At 38.6% G+C, this 19,625-nt stretch overlaps 1 protein-coding gene across 6 annotated transcripts in view; it reads left to right on the top strand.

The window, feature by feature from the left end:
* The first annotated feature begins 8,354 nt into the window (after positions 1–8,354).
* LOC121299880 (rabphilin-3A-like) overlaps positions 8,355–19,625 on the top strand; it is a 79,453-nt gene continuing 68,182 nt past the window's right edge. For 2 of the 6 annotated variants that reach the window (XM_041228069.1, XM_041228060.1), the window contains exon 1: positions 8,357–8,787. The gene's annotated coding sequence lies outside the window, so the exon portion shown is untranslated. Of the gene's footprint in view, positions 8,788–19,625 lie in introns of all 6 variants that reach the window. The other 4 variants (XM_041228067.1, XM_041228066.1, XM_041228068.1 and 1 more) reach the window with 4 other exon arrangements.

Below are 19,625 nucleotides of genomic sequence, written 5' to 3'. Positions count from 1 at the left end.
GATCACTTGAAGTACTGATAGTGGGTTTATTATACAGTTAAAAATGATAGTGGTGTGTGGTAGAACCACTTGGAGTCAGTGTTGAAGCTTTGTAATATCCTGCTAGTAGAGGGGTACTGCACAGTGCTGTTTGGTTTGTTTTTAAATGATTTTTGGTGCGAGACCAAAAGTTTGACAGAAAGAATTAGATCATGAGACAAATTCAACTTCAGTTATTAAGCAAATAAGTGGCTGTGCCAAGTGAATTTCAGTGTGCCCCACACATCGTGTAGAGCAGGGTTACACAGTGATGGATAGTGCCACACATCGTGTAGAGCAGGGTTACACAGTGATGGATAGTGCCACACATCGTGTAGAGCAGGGTTACACAGTGGTGGATAGTGCCACACGCCGTGTAGAGCAGGGTTACACAGTGGTGGATAGTGCCACGCATCGTGTAGAGCAGGGTTGAACAGTGATGGATAGTGCCACGCGTCGTGTAGAGCAGGGTTACACAGTGGTGGATAGTGCCACGCGTCGTGTAGAGCAGGGTTACACAGTGGTGGATAGTGCCACGCATCATGTAGAGCAGGGTTACACAGTGGTGGATAGTGCCACGCATCGTGTAGAGCAGGGTTGAACAGTGGTGGATAGTGCCACGCATCGTGTAGAGCAGGGTTGAACAGTGATGGATAGTGCCACGCATCGTGTAGAGCAGGGTTGAACAGTGATGGATAGTGCCACGCATCGTGTAGAGCAGCGTTGAACAGTGATGGATAGTGCCACGCGTCGTGTAGAGCAGTGTTACACAGTGGTGGATAGTGCCACACATCGTGTAGAGCAGGTTTACACAGTGATGGATAGTGCCACGCATCGTGTAGAGTAGGGTTGAACAGTGATGGATAGTGCCACACATTTTGTCGTAAACCTTTTATGTTCACACCAAACTTAATCAGAAACATACTTCGTATGTGTTGCTAATTTTTTTTGTGTTGCTTGTTTTACAGGCTAAAACTGTGGTCCTGGTGGGCATTTCTTCCCACAAGCCTTACCCTTTAGTCCCTCTCTGTCACATTATTCATCATTGGTGGCCAAATGTTCTGCTAGTATGTAAGGAGAAAACCACATAGAAATAAAAAGCATGAGAGAAATACACTAAATGAAAATAATACACCACTTCAAGGAAAAACAATACAAATAAATAACCAAGGTGTATGATCTATATTAATGCATTAAACTACTGACGGTCCATGTTGATAATATCCTGTCCCGTAACTGGCAGCATTAAAAAAAAAAAAAAGACTGTATTGTGGTGAGACTGTACCAGACTTCGTCTCTCTGTCTATTCCTGTTTACTGCATAGGTTTACTGTTATGAATGTGCTGTACATTGGTGTTTTTTTTTTTTTTTTTTTTTTTTTTAATAACCCATCTGCAGTATATTACTCTGTTACATGTTACTAATTAAACCCAATGGTTTTTGTCTTTGGCCTATTGCTACCATACAGTAGGTAGCGATAGGATTTAGTCCACTGAAACACAGAGGCCAACCCACTTTGCAGCAGTAATGGATATTTCTGGGGAAATGTTAATTGCTTTATAGTACAGGCTATTGAAACAGTAGCACAACTGAAGTATGTTGCCCTGAATATTGTCCAGCAACTGTCCATCAAATGGATGGTGGTGATTTCATCAGTATAATGCGGCATTAAATAAACACAAAAAAGAACCTTTTTTTTTTTTTTTTTTTTTTTTTTTTTTTTTTTTTTTTTTTTTTTTTTTTTTTGCTTTCCCTCAAGGAAAAAGATGCCTCTGTAGCTATTTTGCTCCACCATGTTTGCGTAGGTCTTACAACACTGCTGTCAGCACATTTCAGAATATCGCTTTCATAACCTCTTTGTGCAGGACCGCAGATTTCAGTTAGTTTGTGACATGACGATCATGGATAGGATATCCCCAATAGTCATCAAGCAAACAGGCTGCTTATTATTGTATACATGGCAATTCGTGGATGTCAGCACAGCGCTAGTTTAAAGGAGCCCTGGCAGTGCCTGTCAGTAATGATCAGGGGATTCAGGATATACAAGCTGGGAGAGTTTTCTCCTCAATTTAATTGTTTCCAGCAAATTCCACCCAAAAGGAACCCACATGTCTCCAGTCTTGTCAGATTTTGTGATAGGCAGGCTTTGTGCAACCTTGAAGGCATATGTATGTGTGAGCCATCAAGGGAGAGGCATTCTGCTTTTTTTACACCTCCTCTGTTTTAATGCTTTTCTGAGACGCCTTTTGTGGTACTGGCTGTCAGTTTGTCATTGTTGGTTATTTTATTTATTTACTAATGAGTCCCCAATAATATTGTGGATTGTAATGTACCTCCCATTGTTCCTTTATTAAAAAGTATACCAGTAACCATTAGTGGAATTGTTTAGATAGCTAATCTATATGTTTTGTGTTTAATGTTTCATAAATATTGGGGGTTCATTTCACATGTGTTATCTTGTTATTTGGGACATGCATTTAAAAAGATAAAAGGGATATTGTAGCTGCAGCACTCTCCTGGAATTGTGCAGCCTCCTGTGCAAAACTACCCCATTTAGCATTAACGTTCAGTATCCCTAACTTTAAGATGTGTGTTAAGCTGTGCTGTGACTAATTTGAAAGTGTGTTACTAGAGAAGTAGTTTATATTTTAAATAAGGTGTCTAAGGGCTTTGTGAGAAAAGGCTACAAAAGGGATTTTCTTTGCAGAATCTCTGCCTCAAAGGACATCACTTCTCGCGATGCAAGAACAGAATCCACAGCAGTTGCCACCCTGAAACTGACTTTTTAAAGCCACGTTGCCCATATTAAAGGGATACTTTTTATTTCATCTCCATATTTAGATTTCTTATCTGTTCGGTATCCTAATGCATGTGTTCTATATAATAATTTTGTTGTTTATGCTTGGATCATATGATAGGATATTAAACAGGTAGGAAATTAAGTATTAGGAAAATGCTAACTCTTATGGTGAATATATTTACAATAAAGATAAAACGCAGATGTTTTTGGCAGATTTTAATCTTAGATTACATTTTTTTTTGTTCCTGGATAGTAAGTGTTATTTCCTAATTGCTTATGCCTCAAAAGTATAGAAAATAGCTTTTATTCCCCACAAACTTTGCTTTTGTGACCAGGACAGTGATATTTCAAAATATCACTATTTCCAATGGGAAAACGGGCAAATGTGTGTCTTTTCGAGATTACAGTATAATCGTAAATCTCGAAAAACTGCTCACTTCTAAATCTTTTGTAGTCATTTTTGTATTACTTTAGTATAAATACATGTTAATTTGGATTCATATGTTGTTTTTTTCTGACTTTATGTGAACGAAAAGACACACATTTGCCCGTTTTCCCATTGGAAATAGTGATATTTTGAAATATCACTGTCCTGCTCACAAAAGCAAAGTTTGTGGGGAATAATAGCCATTTTCTATACTTTTGAGGCATAAGCAATTAGGAATTAACACTTACTACCCAGGAACAAAAATTGTGTTACATAGTGTTACCTAGTGGTACCTTAGGTAAGGTAGTCCAAGATTAGAGCCGATTGGACATCTTGAAACCAGCAATATCCATTTAAGCAGGCAACGTTGTAACTCTTACAGGTGTTGTGTACAGGGCCAAGAATCTTGTTTTCCTCCATCTGCCAAATCGAGTTTCTGTGCATTGAGTTTCTGGGTGTGTTTTCACAGCAAAGCAGTGCAGTGCAATCCCAGATGTCACTCTTGTTGAGGCAGTGACTGGAGTCCTGTCCTCCACAAGTCTGTATCTCATGAGGGATAGCGGTTAGTATTCCATTGCTCCCATACGTTTAAAAAATGCAGTACATTTTTTCTTGTTTATTTCTTCAGCTTTATTCAACCAGCACTTTCTTGTTAACAAGCCCTTCAGCCAGTAATCGACACCTGACATTAAATGTGAATTTTATCGCCTTGGATGTCTTTATAAATAAAAAAAGATCCAAAATGCAATGCAAACTGACTATGTATTTTTAAATTCTTATCTTGTGTATCAATACCGTACTACGTAGAGGAGACCACACTTTCTTAAAATAATTAAACCCTAATACCAATATTTAAGGTTTATTTGTGTCTGCAAAGTGAATTGTTGCTGATCACCATACGCCATCCTTTTTACCTAATTGAGATAACAAATGAATTACAATTGAGTTCGGTATTGTCTTTTTGTCCTTCTACATCATGTAGTATACTTACACTAGATTAAACATGTACTTGTTTTAATTTACAGATATGTTTGTGAATGTTGATCCTTTGTTTTCTATATTCATACTGTTATGTGGGTATTAGCTCAATTGCTTTGCTAGATGCGCTGTGATTCTTACTGATTCACGTTATCAGAGTAAAAAAAAAAAGTCTGTTTGTAATGTATCAACACTAAACATACGAATAAAAAAATAATTTTATACAATGATGTGTTTGGAGGTCAAGTTATTTAATGCACATATGCACTGACAATGTGCTACATGATGCACACATCACCCTTTGAAACAATGTGTTTTGGATATTCTTAAGCAATTGGTAGATTTTTTGGGGCTTCTTTAGGCATGCAAGAGGCCACGGCGGGATGTGATTTTCATGAAATCTACCACGCTTCCGGTGTGTTATTGCGCTTAAGAAATAAAATATGGAAATGAAGTCACCGGAGTGATTGTGGGAGGGTTTTTACTTGGGCCCTAACCAATGAGGGTGCTCTGTTTGACCAAGCCGTTTTATACATTGGAATTGATTACTCAAGATTTGCTTTTGCGTTTAATATTGGTACTTGCAGTTGATTCTGTATACTGTGTTACTGCGATTGGATTTGAATCTCTTCTCTACACTGTGCATTTAAGGGATATTCAGGGATGTATATATTAAACATTAAATCCCCTAAGCCTGGGACCCCTAAAGAGGTATTGGGTTTGGGTCAGCCAGGTGATGGTAAAATACAAATATCCGACAGAACTGACTGTGCTGGGAAAGGGCGTCAAAATTCCCTGTATCTTCCCAATAGAGTGTCAATATGGTGTGGGATCACCACAGACACTAACACATGATGCATCATGGCATTGGGTGTGTGGATGGGTGCCTGCATACACGCCTCACAGTATCCAGTACATGCTGGTGTTCATTCAGTGGGCATTGCTTCAATAGTATCACTGACTGCACTGCATTCCCAGTTTGCCTTCTGACCCTCCTGTTGCTACACACTTCTGTCTAAATAAAAGTTCCTTTCAACCAGTTTGCACAGTTATAGCAATGATGGCAGCAGTTCCAAAGGGACTCTTACTTGCCGTTCACTTTCAACACTCAGATGGCAGGCTGGAGATTGTTCCTCAGATAGAGTGGATGTTGGACAGTAAAATAAATTACCTTCAGTTGATTAATTACCTGGGAGATGTAGTGAAAACATTGCAACTGTGTGCACTGCCTTGAGAAGTCTCCTATGGTATAATCAAAAAATCCTTCAAAGCAGAAAACTCTTCTAATTTTCCACCTAAATATTTTACATTAGCATTCTGCATATTCTATAAATGTGTGGGGAACAATACATTTTCAGACATTATACTTGCTTATTTTAATGATGACCATTTTATCTTTACGATGTAAAATTATAGAATCCTTTTATGTCTTTTCTTACGCTCAGCATAATATGAATGGTTACTGGGCTTATAAAATTTAAATCCACTATGCACAGTTCAGATTTTAGCCCTGTCAGCATTTGTAGGCTATTCAATTAAATGCACTGCCGTTTACCACATTTTGTGCCGTGTACACCAGATATAAATATGATTTCATCAAATTATGTTAAAATAGTAGAATATGGGAAGTTCCATTTTCACACTTGAACATAACTTGTTCTTAATTCATATCAATTCTTCTTAATTGATGAAAACAACCTTTTATTCGACCAACTGAATTCACACGTACACCACACGAGTATCAGCTGAATAAAGGTTTTGACTGGGAAGGAATTATTGCACGGCTATATAACAAAAAAAAAAATTAGTTTTTGCCAATTTTTAGCAGTTTTATTTATCAAAACCTATTTACAATTAAACACGTGTTATTTAGTACTACTAGTGCCACCATGGTAACAAATTAAATCCCAGCCTAGAAACTATTTTTACCCAGCATGCATTCCTCAGGGGCAACTATAAGTACGTTTTTCTGGCACAACCATGTCATACACATTAATTTTTAAATCTACATTGCTTTCCACTAGAGCTCTCAGCCTCCAGGTTGTGTCGCTTATGGTGCTGTTTGTCAAGCTACTAAACACATTAAAATGGCATTTTAATGTGATCAAAAATCATTCTCTCTTGGCACTAGGCTCGAACCCCCCTGTCTTAACCCACCAGTGACCGGTCCATCCTAGACCATGCTATCCTGTGTGTTGCCATGGGAACAAGTAACTGTGGTGATGTGCTGCCAGTGTCTAACAGACTGTGTGTAAAAGGTAGTTCAATTTACACAATTTTATCAGACATGTCTACCCGACTGGATTTGGCATCGCCCTGAATTACAAATTAGGCTGATCACGTGATATGTCATGTGATCCCTACAGCACTATAAAGCTGCGGGAGCAGCACAATAGCAAACAGGCTAGCAGAAATGGAGAAATCCGAAGATCATTCTAGAAAGGTGTTTCAAAAATACATGATAGAGGGTGTGTGCGTGTCGAGCAGGTGCCACAGTAGCAAGGACAGTCATGTTGGCAAATTTCTACAATAAAAGATGCTTCCTGGTACCTAGTCCGTTCCGGTGCTGTAGGTCACATTCACCCCAATCAAAATTGTATATCTTGTTTTGTCTTTAAAGGCACAAACAGTAAACTATTTAAAGTTAGATTAAAAATCGATTTTCTGAAAATTCTACACAATAACTTTATTTGTAGACCAGTGGTATTCAACTCCAGCCCTCGAGATCCAATCTAGTCCAGGTTTTTACTCTGAGCAGGTTCTAATGTGGTTAATTGAAGCTGCTAAGAAGTAATTAACTAATTTAGGACATGCTTGGCATAAAGACCAGGACTGGAATGAATGTCGAGGGCCAGAGTTGAGTACCACTGGAGTAGACTCTCACTAATCCTTACCCCGCTAGTCCAAATTGATTTACCAAACCATGCTAATGTATGTGGAAAGCAGCTGTAGAATCCAGACTTCAATATCAGCGTTTCATGATAACTGTGTAAAACATTTATAGCTGTCTCTATGTTTTATTTAATGGTTATTAGAACGTTCTGATGAAATACAAGCACAAAAAACCCCAGAAAACCAAGATTAGACAAGGCATTTTTAGAATGGTAGGGAATACAATCAGTACTCTGAACATATCACTGATCTGAGAAAGTCCAAACACTATACTGTATTGAATAAAGGGTTGGCATTTTCAACAGGACTGTATAGGACAGAACTGTCTTAAAATGTAATACTAAACTTCAAATCTGCTTAAATGTTTCCCCTTGGAACATATTAAAAATGTTGATTTTGTTGCAGTGAAAAAAAACCCAACAAAAACAGAAACGTCACCGTTCAACAGTTACGTCTGTGAAATTTAAGCACCCCTTTGATAGATACACCGCACAATGGAAAAGAATACAGTCTCTGTAGACTTGTCAAGCACAATAAGTGGATTAACAGCAGATTGACTGTAAACGCAGACCGCCCACCATTACAGTCTCCTTTCCGACACTCCTCGCACAGTTTGTGCTCAAGCAAAGCGTCACACGCGGCAGGCACAGCGCAATATGTTAGTGCCTCAAGACCACCTAAACAAAAACTTCTTTATTCCGAGAGGCATACTCCCATTCCCCCCTGAGATCACTCCTGACATAGCAGCCTTACAGCCTTGTCTAAATGCAGTTCCACTCTCAGTCCCACTGTGTAAATGTAAAAAACACTCCCTTCCTATTTGACGAGGTTTGCAATCATTATGAGTGGTTCTGGGCTCTTGTTTGAGAATGAGTTGTTTGTTTTGTTTTTTTCCTCACAACCTGTCTCCACCTAACTTTGAGCTTGCTCTGCGCTCGTCTCCCTGTCCCATTCCCTCCAAGGTTGTAGCTAACTAACAAATAGAACTTTTCACCTATTTAGCCCAATGAATTCTGGAAAATAAATATTTAAGAAGGGTTAAGGAATTCAGGTTGATTACATGTGACCTCACGTAATGTGTTAGTATGTTTAATTCCTGCAGGTAAGTAAATTCATTGAATGGAGAAAGACACAGTGTGTTCATGCTTAATGGGGGTATGAGAAGCAGCAGCTCGTGAGAACTGAAACCCCCACTGTGAATACTTGTTAAGGGTGTTGCTCTGAATTTACTGCACATCAAATGTCACAGTCCCACCATGAATAATCAGGCGCACTAATAAATAACACGGGTTTTAAAATGGTAGATTGACTGGAGTCATTTAATGTATATAAAAAGGATTGCAATAATCGATGAATTAATTTTACAGAAAAGGCTGTGACGGGGGTGGAAGTGACGGGGGAGGGTTTCCAGCGCCGAGTTTCAGGGGTCTGTCATTCACACAACGCCCGTCCTGCAGGGCTCGTTCGTGGGCAGGAGAGACGGTGCTTGTACACACCATAGAGGTGCTAACAGCAGACAACTGCCGCTTCTCACACTCAACAAACAGATTATCCGCAAGACAGCTGCTGCATGCGCAGTGGACGGCCGCCTTCTCCGCTCACTCCTGAACTTTGCAAAATTAGACCTCACATCACACTGACTAATCGAATCCCGACACCTGAGCCGAGACAGGTAAGTGGATTATGAAAAAACAAAAGAACATCAATGCATTTGGTTTACCAATCCAAATATTGTTAATTGGTGGATTGGGAAGAAAGCTGCAGCTTGTAATAGCTGTATAATATATACACCGTGTTAACAAGTTGAAGTAGTCGCAGTGGGGTGAGAATTTGAAATAAATTAGTCTATTTTGTGGTTATTTACATCAGTAAAAAAACAACAAAAAAACATTAAATTAATATGACCCATCACGATCTCATAGCCAGAGCAAAAAAAAAAAAAAAAAAAAAAAAAAAAAAAACACAAAATGTTTATTCCGCTCATAAATTGATTGTGTTATTGGTTACAATTTGATTTTCCATGTCAGCGAATCCTTTTCCTTTCATCAATTACACCGGCACGATTTTCTTTGAGAGGGGGCGTGTGGCTTTGTATCAAGCCTCCACATTGATGGGAATGTGATGATGGTACGCTGCACGTATATTGCAATGCAGTCAGCCTTTCTAATTACATTGAGGTGGCGTATGAACAATACGTTTGTATATTACAGTACTAGTTGCGGATTCAGCATTACCGTATACATTATTTACACATGTTGTTGCAATGCATCTAACACAACTTCACTGTCTGTCTGCACGTTATGCAAATGAAAGCATTAAAATTTCAGTCAGTCTAAATGGCTCAATGTCTTTAAAAAAAAAAAAAAAAAAAAGCTAAACCGGTGCTTTGTATGAGTTAATTTATCCGGTGGTTTAACAGTGTTTTCTAACTCATAAACCATGAAAGAAAATAGTCTGTTTATTTTACATTATAGTGTCTTTTGGGAACCGCAATATATTGTTTTTAAGATTCGCCCTCAAATTATTATTATTATTATTATTATTATTATTATTATTTTACATTTGGTGTCTACACATGCATTATTAGTTAATTCCTTTTCTTGAGTCAAGTTTTTATTTCAATTTTAGGCTGCCACTAAAATACGCTGCATAATTACCACCAACAAGAAAGACTAGTACTAGTCTTTTGGCGTGTGCCTGGAGTAGAGTACAGCAGACACCACAGCGCAGGCGTACGACGCAAGTCTGAAAACAGGCTATCTCAGTTTAAATCCCCCTAATATTAGCTATACATCCAAGAAACGAATACTGAATTCAGACGACTTCATTTGTACTAAGAATATATGCAGTACGATATATTGCATCATTTTAATTGATGAAATATTACAGAATATTTTAATGGATTGATGAATAGTAGAGTAGACGAGGTCCAAAATATACCAACACACTGCAATGGAAAGCTGGTAAGTACCATAATGTTCCGTTTTACACCACAATATATAATTCATCAGTGTCTGTTTACTAAACTATTTTGTATTTTAGCCTCCTGTTCACTCTAATTTCTCTTAAGGGTAGTGCTTTTTTCTATGCTGTTTTAGCATACTGCTACACTCTGTTACTGCTGTGTTCAGAGATTTCAATTTGCCATCGACTACAGAAAGCTCAGGTGAGACAAAGTTCGCTCACAGTAAAACCCTGAATGGCTCAAAGTTCTATGCAGTGCGGTACACCTGTGTTTTTCATGTCAGTTAAAGCGTTTCCAATAACTCATATTGAATTTGAATGTATTTGACACCTCAGTGCATTGCAGCACTGGCCTAGGGTCAAAATTGCCCTCAAATATCTCATCTCCGAAAGGCTGCCTGGCAGATTGAAGCTATCTCAGCCAGATCAATCACACGTCAGGACTGAGAAAGGCCAGGAGATATGTGTTATTGCCTGTGAAGTCTCTACGGCCGTCCAAACAGAATTGCTTTGAAAAGATTGAAATGCCTGTGGGCAGCTAAAAATACCTGTCTGTCTGTCTGTACGTACTGGGATAACACGAGAATCTGCTTTTTTCATACATATTTGGTTTGACGACCTTGGCAGGTAATATGTATGTTAATGTTCCATTTGTGACTACCGTGTGTGTCTAAGTAATATCCTAATATGCATCAGAAGTCTGAGTTAATTCGATTTTTCAGCCTACTCTTTCTTGAAGCAGGCTGCCATATGTTTATTATTTGATGAAATCGACTTTATTGAAATCCATTGCCAAGTGAGACTCAACATAACTGTGATCACAACAGAGAGAGACTGCTCACACTGGCTCTGCTGCAAAGCTAGCCCCCTGACCTGGAAACAGCCCATTCAACATGAACAGTCACAGGATTCAAATGCAGGCTTTGAAGACATTGCAATGACTTGCACACAAAAGGGTTCTCTTCACTGTTGAGGGTTTAATAGTTCTGGCTTACGATTACTGTGTAATACAAGTAAAATCCACAGCAAAACTAATGCCAGGATACCATCAAAATCTGTGACCTGTATGGAAATCTGGAGCAGACCTGTTGTACCCCTGCACCATTTCAATTGTAGCTGTTTTACTTGAGTCCATAAATAATCAATACTATACATTCTGAATACATTATTAATAATATTAAGGTCAAGCCAGCTGTTGGTGAGGCATAAACCTCATGTGCTGTAGAAAAGTGTTCCAGCGTGGGTCTCATGGGTATTCTAAAGAGTTGCAGCCCCACATTGTGAGAATGTGTCTGAAGCTGAGACAATTTACCATTTCATGTGATTTGTGATTACTCTTTTCCCATGAGGGTGATGACTTTAATATCATGCTAGTGTCATTTTAAAGCAGGTTTTAAGCATGGCTTTCTAACCACAGCAATAATGAAAAACAACAGCATTTGGCCTAAGTCATTAGAACATAAGAACATAAGAAAGTTTACAAACGAGAGGCCGTTCGGTCCATCTTGCTTGTTTGGTTGTTAGTAGCTTATTGATCCCAGAATCTCATCAAGCAGCTTCTTGAAGGATCCCAGGGTGTCAGCTTCAACAACATTACTGGGGAGTTGATTCCAGACCCTCGCGATTCTCTGTGTAATTAACATAGCAGCTGAGGACCTCTTGGTGTACTTTTTCCCATATTCCAGTTTACAGCAGTGTTCTGAATCTTGGCTGTAGACAACCTGCTTTTTAACTTTGGCTTAAGTTTTTGAGCTGAGAATTGAAAATGTCCTCAATGGACACAGATGAGATTTTGATTAGAAAAACTTTCTGATGAAAAAAAAAACAAATAAAAACAAACATCTTTGTCATTTTATCTTCAAATCTCAGCTCAAATTATAATTCAAAGTTTTCCAGAAACGGAATGACAAGGCTTCGAGACACCATATTTTTCACATACTTATTCTGTGCTTTTACCACCGTTTATCAATGTTTTACCTGTTCTGCTCTTTCTATGCTTTAGGATTGCTTTTGGGTATACTACATTAAACTGGTAGAAGAGTGGTAGGTAAGGAATAGAATCATGTTGTTGACTAAAATGACACATGTCTGACACATGCTTTTAAAAAGTGTCAAAACTGAACTAGATTCCTCCAGTGCTGGATGTAACAGCTTTCATGCTTTCCTCACTTTCTTCAGTCTTGTGCAGATCGAAACTAGAACATCCGGGGAGCAATTCCTCAAGTGTGCACTGCAGTAGATGCCATTTTATAGCAAACTACCTCCCAGAGGCAACTGTGATGATCGATGACTAACATCTAGTTTTAACGAAGCAAAGACCTCTTTCATTTTCAATGAGGGCTGGAAATGGGTTGATTTGCATTTTTTCAGCAGTTATTTATTTCGCAGAGATCTATTTGTTTTAATCAGTCAGGATGCTGTACTGTCAGATTGTGTTAACAGAAAAAAAGGATATTTGTCTCTTATGATTATGCTTCTTTTACAAGTTTACATATGAGGCTAGGCGCAAAACCAAGGCAGTTGTTGTGTTCACCCGGTATAGGGTGATGGACAAACAGATGGATGGACACAGTCATCGTGTAAGGGGCCCCTTTTTTTAGAATGCAGACCCTAAAATGATACACTGAGGAAGTTCAGGACTGTAAACAAGGGCGTTTCAGTTCAGAACATTCTGGGTCCTTGCCTATTCTGCCACGTGTAAACAGAGCCTGCTAGCCCGGCGTTGAAGTCAGTTGTAGGCTCCAAGAAGCATTCTGAAGGAATTGATAGCGATGGCAGAGTGCTCTCTGAGTGAGGAGGCTGAAAGAGGACATTGCTGACGTGACGAGGTAGCTCACATGGGCTGTCAGTTATACTTTGGCTAATAACCAGGCATGAGTTACACAGAGGAGACTGGAGAAAGGAAACTCACAGAGCCCTGCAACCCCCTCCCTTGAATCATCCTCACTTTGGTGTGTGCTGCAGGACAGATTGCCATGCCTAGGAATGTGCATCGCCAACGTTCCTGACTTCTAAACAGCCATGCAGCGCCAGAACTCCCCCCCCCCCCCCCCCCCCCCCCCCAATCCATCTTAACTGCTGTCTGAAATTTGACAACCAGTTGGCCATTTAAAGAGCCAGAAAAAAACATAAGTCAAATTGAAAATAAGCATTCAAATTGGAGTAAGCTGTCTCCTTCCTCACCAAGCCAGTAAGCTCTGTTTCAGTCTGTTATTGCTTTGGCCCCATCAGCTGTCATTGCCTGCAATGTTTTTGTTTTAATGAGTAAAATCTGTTTTTTTCCCCCCCCGGTTGCTTCACAAGGAGTGCTGACCGGTGCTTTGAAATCTATTGCTTTGTATTGACTTCATTATCATTTATTTTACATTAATTTAACATTTGCAAATATTTCAGATACAATGCTGTAAGTAAACCACTAGATCCTGGTATATTTACTGTAGGTCACAGATAGACATTTTTGCAGCTACACCATTGAAGTGACTTGGAACAACAGCTCATGAATTAATAAGGCAGCAGGAAGCAACAGCAAGATACATCTATATTAGGCTTGATTGCTACTTTTCGATTGTAATCGATAAAGCTCGTTAAACATCAAATTCCCCAAAAATATAAGTTTGACTGACATACATTTATACAGGATAAACATCAGTAAAACCATCCACTATTTTAATATTATTTTTTTTCCAAAAATAATTAAGAAGTCATCTCTAGTCTGTGTTTTCGTACTTGCTGTTTGCCCCGCCTCCATTCCACTCTGAATGGCTAGGGGTCTCTGTTTGTCAAATCAGTGGTTCCTTAATAGGCTAGTGTAGTTTCACTGTCAGTCATTTCATCCTGTTCTGACAGATCTCATTGGTCGAAGCAGCGCTACAATGCTCTTTTTCATTTAAATGACTGTCAATCATCAAGACCAACTGTGCACTTTCATTTGCCAGCTGCAGTGCCTGTCATTCAAAGTGCCTTCTTTGAAATTAGTGCCTCCAGTGAGTCCAGCTGTGCTTGAGCAGGAGAGGGGCAGAGCTCAGAATAATAGGTGCAAGTTTTGTTGCATGTCGAATATGATGAAGGGGTTTCTCTAAATGAGACTTTTCTCAATGGCATAAAAAAGTTTTTTTTAAATTTTTTTAAGCATAAAGGTTGATTTTACCCATGCTCTGGAAAAAATAAAACTCTTAAATAGCAATAGCAATCTTAAATAGACTCAGATGGGGCCCTTGCTATTGCTAATGGAGGGTAAGAATTTAAAACCTGGGTCACCACTCCTTTAAATGGGATAATTCTATTGCTGTATTGCAGAGCTCAATCTACAGGGCAGTATTGCATTCATGTACCTGTGTGTTTGACCCCACATGTTTTCCATATTTAGAATCGCATTATGAGTGAATTCCCCCTGAGAACCTACTGTATGAGTGGCAGCTTCACTTCACAGTAAGTGTCTCCTGCACTCCTGTCAACAAGTCAATACTAAAAGTGCTTCACTTCATTCATTACCAATGAAGTTATTTAAATAGCTAAAGGAAATTGGCTACCAAATAAAACAGAAGCACACACTAGCTATGTCATTAGAAGCCCTCTATTTGCATAGGACCCTTGCCATGTTAAAAAAAACACAAATAATGCTATTCACTCAGCATAATTCTAACTACGTAAAACTGGCAAATTCTCCAAATTCATTCTCCTGAATAAAATTATATGTTACAAGGCAATTTAGAGGATAGGAAATGTTGGGGGCGGACAATTTCTTAACTCTCTGTTGTCTTTTAATGAAAGATGCAAACAGGGTATCTGTTAAAGGCAAATTCCCTCTTTTTCTAACTGTTTTTAGCAAAGATACACAAGACAGAAATGTGAAATGGGCCCTTTTATATAGTCTTGTTTTAAAACTTCAGCTCCACACTGATCAGGGGTAGAGTAAATAACCACCAACTACTAGAATACTGGAACCCCCCTCTGTGTACTTTGATGCACTTGCGGAATAGTTAATCTCCTGTCTACCCTTCAAAAGTTTACCATAGTATAAGCATAGCAAAGTGTAGTAAAGCAGGAGTTAGTATTATTAAGGCCAGAGAGATCTGGTAAAGCAGATTACTATGGGAAAGCTGCAAAAGTTTTGTGCACATTTATTGTGGTTATAGAACTTTGTTGATTTGGCTTTTTCCAATTACAGTATAACCTCAGAGCTATGAACACCAAACTTACGAACTGACTGGTCAACCGAAAAGCCCACTTTCAGTCGTCGGTATGCGGTCACTCGATCAAGCGGACAGTAGAACCAGATAGGCACTCTTATAAGTGGCGTGCTGGACATGAAGTAGAGAAAATTACTGTACCAACAAATCGCTCCAAACAAAGGTGAGGCAGATTTCAAAGTAAATACAGGCAATTTAACTAAGAAGAGTTTAGTTTTAAATGTTTTTTTCAAGCCAAAGGAGGTTGAATGACTAAGCACGCTGCATGAATGCATTTTGTATAAAACAAAAACAAGCACTACATTAACCCTTGTTTTCCTGGATATTGAAGTCTGTGTTTTTGGTACAGTTACAATTTCAAAGGTAACTTCAACTAAACCTTTTTACATTTTATAGTACCATTTTTAAGGACGTTATAACAACGTGAGTATTGCATTACTGTGTTGTATCCTTGTATAATCGCCAGGTTAGGCTGTAGATAGCAGGTATCCACATTGATTGAAACCATTGAAAACTGATTTTCAGAGTTACGGACATTTCAGACTTACGAACAACCTCCATTCTGAAGGAGTTCGTAACTGTGACGTTCTACTGTAAATAAAACCAGTTATTAAATACATTTCATGTAATCTCATGTAAGGTCTTGATTGTTGTTGTGTGAAATTTAATTACTTTAAATTTAAAAGGAAGTTGATGTGGAAGTAAATAAGACAATTACTTCACAGAGTAATTTTAAAAGGTCCTTTATTATTTCACACACACACACGCAGTTACATACACCGATGCTATACTGCGAATAACGATATCCCTAGCGGGACATAACCCAACAAGGTTACATACAAAGATTATATTAATCACAGATCAATACAATCCATGAGACGCAACTGAACTAATTCTTACCCTTCCAAGCGGATCGGGAGAGCCCTTCGACCCTGGTAAGAGAAAGCAGCTGTCTCCAAGAAATTACCGAGCAGGACTGCGCGCTAATCCTCACGGCTGACTCTCATCAGAGCAGAGGAGAACCCCGTCCTTTATAACTTACCAAGTTAGGCTTTTGCATGCGAGAGAGTAACTGGCCAGATCACTCCCTCGAGGCTCGGCCCTCTGAATAAACTATTCCTTTCCCTAGAACATTCTAACCAAAACAAGTTATAGAAACGTGACAAAAACAAGTTATATAAGATATGGGGTTATTATAGGGCAAGGGCAAAGATGAACTCGAACGCATTTCTAGAACTTTCTAAAACACACTTTTTTTTATTACAATTGTGTTTTTTCTAGACTGCCAGACACCCCAGTCACTTTGAGTAGCACCAGGGTGATTGGAGTAGTTTTACATTGAATTCAGTTTCTGCTGCCTCTGCGTCGCTCCACTGCTGTACATCGCTTTTGATTGATTGAGAATCGGAGTTGTTGCTTGATTACCTCTTTGCAGGCGAATGGGAATGAATGAATAAATTGCACTTTACCGCATATTGAAGGGACCTGATTGGCGGTGCATTAAAAGTAAATGGAATTTGTAATGGCTGCTTGAATATACGTATCCACAAAAGTAATATAGATTTTGCTTGGGAAATCGATTGCTCTGTAGGTCGTAGTACAGCTGCAGTATCAGGCTGCCAGTTTAGTGAGTGTAGCAATCTTCCTTGGAACAGATCACAGCTCATCTGCTAGCACCTTGGTTCTTCATATTTTGCTCTCTTTTATAACAAGTGTGCTAGTATTATACACAGCTGTAAATTCACAAGCTATCAGTATGATGAACAAGGTGATCTTTTATCATATATAAATTAGTGTAGAATAAGAAATGAATAGCTTAATATTCGCTAACATTTTCCATGAATCTTACCTGTTGTACGCTTCCGTTAGCTACAAAAGTGTTGTGTGCAGTTTTGTAATAAATATGAAGGGCCATATTTTAAGTGTTTGCTCCAATCTTAACTACTAAAAGAGGTAAAACACCTGCTCATTTCAGATACCTAGAACCAAACAGCTAAATGATATATTTCAAGCTCTCTTAAGCCCTCTCAATGTGTTTTTTAAAGAATGGAGGAAACCCTTTGAAAAGATGGGCCGATATCTGGTACTGCGCCAGGCTATAAATTTCCCAGTTTCCTTGCCTTGCTCTCAGGAAGTCTCAATTGCTAGGTCATTTCACCTAACCAGCATCTTCAGGGTTGAAACAAGTGGTAGCTGATTTGGTTAATGACGCTGCAGAAGGCGTTGAAGGGGTGGGGACAGTGTCCTTCTCTGGGTAAAATGACCAAGGAAGTGTGACACTACATGAAAACCCACTTGCCAACTGAGATTCCTTTTATCTTTAACAGCAGATAACCTGAAAATCGTGTATCACATGTGCTGCTTGTACTATGTTTGTTAATGTGCATTACCATGCCTTGCTATTCATTACAATGATTTACCATTCTTTCACTGTGTTTTATTACACTTTGTTATGCTTTTACTATGGTACAGTAAAGGGGAGCTATAATCACTTTAGGTACTGACACCTGATCTTTTTCATTATTTGGTACATGGCCTCCCTGGGCTTTATTACTGCTTCTAAATGACTAGTTTGACTATATAAGAAGCTCTTCTCTGCTCTCCCTTCTGATCCCTGAGCAGAAATTACATCTTTAAACACTTGCTGTAATTTCTTGTTCGTGTTTTTGTTCTTCTGTTGGCAGCTGTCAGACAATGATTGACATACTCGAGGGGGAAACAGCTAAATAGTAACGGATATTGATTTCCGACATGCAGTTGGTTGTTAATTATGATGCCGTTTTTAAGATCTACCTGTTCAGCCCTAAAGTTATTGCTTCAATGTCATTTTAAACTACTTGGATATTATTGAGTTGAAACTGGTGTATTAGATATTTAATCTGGTGTAGACCTTGGGTTCAGACTGTTAACAAACCTAAAGAGAGCAAAGCAGCAGCATTTCGAAGTATAGAACTAGTGACTCGGCAGTGATGAGGAGTATCCTTTTAATCAAGGGAAGCTCAGGCAGCCTGCTCAGTGTACCCATTGCTGTTGACCCTCAGCTTTGACTTGACACGGAAGCACACATGCAAAACTCCATGTAGATGAAGTGTCTTCAGTCTTTCCTCCTCAGTTTCTCATTAGGTTGCAAGTCTTGCTCTTCAAGAATGAGTGAGTCACTGCCTTGAGACAACACATCTCTCCACTTTCATGAGCAGTGTTTATTCGTCTTCTCTTTCAATGTTGCACTTCTTGCTCAAGGACGTTTAACAGAAACGAACCTGACCAGGGATTTTATGTGTGTCCCATGAATCACACGGGCCATTGCTGTCTTCATCCTGCTTGTTTTATACTCTGCATAAACCAAAATCGTAATCTACACTTACTTACACTTATTGAATTATAAAATGCAATCTGGTCTAAAGGAGAATAGGATTGGATGATCATGCAGTTTTGACATGTGTTTTTCTCTATTTTCATACAGTATTTTACATGGTTCTCTATCTAGAACCAAGCCAGTTTTATCTGAGGATAACCTTAGGTAGACCTCTCATTGATTGCAATTATAGCTTGGTTTCAGTCAAAGTTGTTGGACCTCCTTGGGCATCCATACATTGAAACTTATGTTTTATGGTAAACATACAAAATTTCTCAACTTAAATGTCTTCATTGAAATGTATGTTTGAGAGATCAGCTTGAATTAGAAGTCGTTCAAGTTGCCAATTGAATACAGAGATCAAGTGTTACATCATCACGCTTTGGTCAACTTCGTAATACTTGAACATCACAATGAGGAAATTAGCTATCAGGTAAAATATAATAATAATAAGAGACATCTAACTAATTATAAATCACAAAAACAACATTTGTATGCAAGAACAACTATTAAACTATCAATTTTTTAAAAACTTTTGAAATATGTTTTATGCTATGGCAGTTTGATCCATACCTGATTTTATTATGAGTTTAATAGAACACATCTGAGCTTGTTACCTATACACTGTGGCTAATCAAGCTCATAGTAAAACCTGGAATGGGTGACACTGCAATGTAATAGGAGTCGGTTTCCCATCACTGTATGGGTTACATCTATTCACAGTTTATAAATCACATATAAGAAATCTACCTATTAGTGTTAAGGATCTTTCATCATTCCACAACGTCTTCTGTATAGATGTCATCCCGTCCAAGAATATACAGCATAGGTCTAAAGCAGTTCTTGATTAAAATCTTTGCTTTTTGTGATTTATAATAAGTTAATGCGTTGTGATAGGGTGTCTCTTATTAGAACAGGAATCATTTTGCACAGTTTGAGCAGTCACAAGTGTTTAGCTTTGCTTCGTGATCCTCTTGCTCAAACTACACAAGGTGTCATCTC

This window comes from Polyodon spathula, chromosome 25 (genome assembly GCF_017654505.1).
Source record: "Polyodon spathula isolate WHYD16114869_AA chromosome 25, ASM1765450v1, whole genome shotgun sequence".
Lineage (NCBI taxonomy): Eukaryota > Metazoa > Chordata > Actinopteri > Acipenseriformes > Polyodontidae > Polyodon > Polyodon spathula.
Note: the sequence above shows the minus strand (reverse complement) of the source record. Positions and strands in the feature narration are given on the sequence as shown.